A 3,402-nucleotide genomic window follows, 5' to 3' on the forward strand; every position below is an offset into this window, starting at 1 on the left:
CTAAAAATAGTGAATTTTTTAAAAAATTAAGAGAGTTTGTTATTATTATTTCTCATGGGCTCGAATAATTTTCCATTTCTTCATTATTTTTGTCAACGATTGAAACTAAGTTCATATAGACTACTTAAAAAAAAGTAGTAAAATGAGAAAAAAAAAAGTACATAAACAAATCCGTAGATATTTGAAGAAAACAAAATATGGGAGAGATATTAATAAACAAAAATATTTTTACATAAATACACAAAAGAAATTAGACTTCTGTAGTGTCACAATATAAATATTTTTAAGAAGAATTATTCAACTCGTTTACTTTTAATAAAATAATATAATATTTTATAATATAAATAAAAATTAAAAAATTAAAAGAATATAAATATTTTCCAAACTTTATAACTTTTTTTAATCAATTTTGGTGGTTAAATTGTTAATACATCGATATTCGTCTTGAATTTTTAGTTGCGTTCATTTTGATTCACAAACTTAAAAATTTAAAATAAAAAAGTGATCTTTACCATAATTTTGACATTTAATATCCCCTCACCCGATATCAATCAATGTCTACACTAATATGTATATATATTTTTTAAACAAATTAACAGACATATTTAAAGACACGATAAAGTATATTTCTCTATTTTCTTGAGAGGATCGATCCTCACCCTTTATTTATTATGTAATTTCTATATGAAGAAAAACTACAAAACATTATTCATTTGTCAAAAGAGAAAAACAGTGGATAATTATTTTAAAAATTCAATGCACAAAATAAAATTTAAACCAAATTAGAACTTGCAATTTTACAATTTGACTAAAAGCTTAAAAAAAAGAAGGAAGAAAAAAACAACTCCAATTACAATCTTGTTTTTTTTTTCTTCTTTTAGCAAACAAAATAATAATAATAATAAAACAGATGAAAAAAATAAAACAATTACTACAATTTATTCAAAAAGTATTGAATCGGAAGATATTTATTTACAGGTCAATTTTTCAACTCCGTCCGGTGGCCAAGGGGACCACTTCCGCCAGAGGAGTGGAGAGCGGCGACGGCGCCGGCGAGGCTCTGCAGACAGGGCAGCTAGGGTTCAGCCGCAGCCACGGATCGATACACCCCACGTGGAACACGTGCCCGCAATCCGGCAGCAGCCGTAAAACGTCGCGGTTTCTGTAATCCCCCAAACAAATCGAGCAGCCGCTCACGGCGGCGGACTCCGATTTCGCCTCTGAGTACACCATCTTGGGGTACCCATCAATGGCCTGCTGTTCCAGTCCCGGTTCCACTTCGATGGCGATTTCGCCCCGCCGGTTGCCGGCCGCTCGAATCGCCGGCGGTGGCGGCGGGACTTGGACTTTGGTGCAGAAGTAGGAGGCGATGGTTAAGGTTGTGAGGAGGAAGAGGATTCCGACTGAAATTCCGACGACGTAGGGGAAGCTGCCGACATCGCCGGAGGAAATTGGTCCTCCGGAATCTGTGGAGTTGTTCATGAGTTGGAAGAGAAGGTAAATTGGAATTGAAGACAGGATTTATGATTCTCAGCCATGGCCAAAGGGAGAAGAAATAGTCAAGAGAGCCAATTTTTTTTTTTAAAGAAATAATTACGTAAACACAAAATTTAACCATGTTTATTTTAACAAAGTTTGATTATAAAATTTGTCTCAAACTTTTAAGTAACTGTGATTATATAGGTTGATGTGTGATTATGACTTACTTGATGCGCCAATGGGTGGTGCAGTGTGTGGTGTTCGACCATGTATACTTCTAACTCCAAGACTTAAGTTAGAATTTAGTATGAGTTGAGGTCGAGTTTAAGTAAAAGGCAAGAGATTGCATAAAAAAGGTGGGACTCTATCTTTTGTATTGGAACTGTGACTCTCGTGGTGGCACTTCTCATCCAACTAGTTTTTTACTAACAATTAGAAGATCCTCTAACAGCATAATCGTCTTTCCATCAAATGTTAGTTAGCGGATTTCCCACAAGTTAGAATTTCTAGGATAAAGCCGAGCTAAGCTCTGCTTTCACAAGCGTGGGTCATTCCCATTTATCCTAATTAATAATATATATTTAGTTTTTGAATTTGAACTTTCTATTTTTGAGTTACATCACTTGAGGAGGAAAAATTCAAATCTATGTTTTCTTAAAAGAAATAGAGATGCCTTAAACATTTCTATTTAGCTATTGTCATTGACAAAGAATATTCACATGACTTTATTCATTAGTCTATCCTATTATCTACCATACATGTTATAATGCAAATTTTGACAATTTTATTTATAGGCATATACAACATTTAAAAATCTAACATGTAAAATATATAGAGAGAGATTTTAAATTATTTATTCTTTTCGTTAGAGTGTCTTCCTTCTAAAATTTATGACTCTACGTTGTTAGGTGGTAACGATCAATACATTTGAAATTTTTTTGATAAGTCAATATATCTCATAATTGTAACATTATTGAACTGAAATTCTCATTAAAATATAATATGTACATGAAATATGGACGAGTGAACAAAATTAATAAGCTAGCAAGGTGTTAAATAATCATTGGTATTTTTTTTAGGTCATAAGTCGAACTCTCCACTAAAAATTTGTGAATGTAATACTCTGGATGGAAATAGAGGTTAACTATAAAGGTTTCTAACAAATTTTTTTAGCTTTCAAATGTGCTCATATAGGTGTTCGAATTTTCAATTTTATGTTGAATAAGTATTTGTCCGTCTTGCATTGTGAGGGTCATGATTGTAATATTTAAGGATCATGAGTGGGTTAATTTTGAGCAAATTTAAGTGTTTCGTTTGGTGTACACAAGCATTAAATTTATGAAGTTTACCACAATGATCTATTTGACATATGATTGAATGTTTAAGGGCTTGTTATAATCAAATGAATATAACTTTAAAACTTACCGACATGAATTTTTTTTAAAAAAATAAGACGGACAAAATAAACATAACTGAACAAAGTTAACAAACTTAGAAGTAGGTTAAAATACATTTTGGTCCCTATATTTTTAAACTTTGACTTATTTTAGTCCCTATACTTTGAAAATGTTCATTTTGATCCCTGTATATTTTAGTCATTCTTCGCAAGATTTTAACACAAATTTTACACATAACGGAAACTATTTAGTATAAAATAACGTTTACATTTTAAAAAATATATTTATTATAATGTGGTGTTGAGATTATGATAGAAAATGAGATTTAAAATAAAATAAAATGGTCAAAATAGTTACTTTTTAAAAATACAAGGATCAAAATGAACATTTTCAAATTACAGACTAAAATTTACCAAAGTTGAAACTATAGAACCACAGTTAGGATTAAAAATATATTTTAACTTACTTTTATTTTAGGACTTTTTTTTTTCAAGTGTCTTGGTTGCATTGGACAATAATTTTTTTA

General features: G+C 30.9%; 1 pseudogene; it reads right to left on the minus strand.

Annotated features, from left to right (window-relative positions):
* Positions 1-830: 830 nt before the first annotated feature.
* LOC148211535 (RING-H2 finger protein ATL70 pseudogene) lies at positions 831-1,575 on the minus strand (annotated as a pseudogene).
* Positions 1,576-3,402: the final 1,827 nt, after the last annotated feature.

The sequence above is a fragment of the Momordica charantia genome (genome assembly GCF_013281855.1).
Source record: "Momordica charantia cultivar OHB3-1 chromosome 5 unlocalized genomic scaffold, Mcharantia_2.0 BLBB01000005.1, whole genome shotgun sequence".
NCBI lineage: Eukaryota > Viridiplantae > Streptophyta > Magnoliopsida > Cucurbitales > Cucurbitaceae > Momordica > Momordica charantia.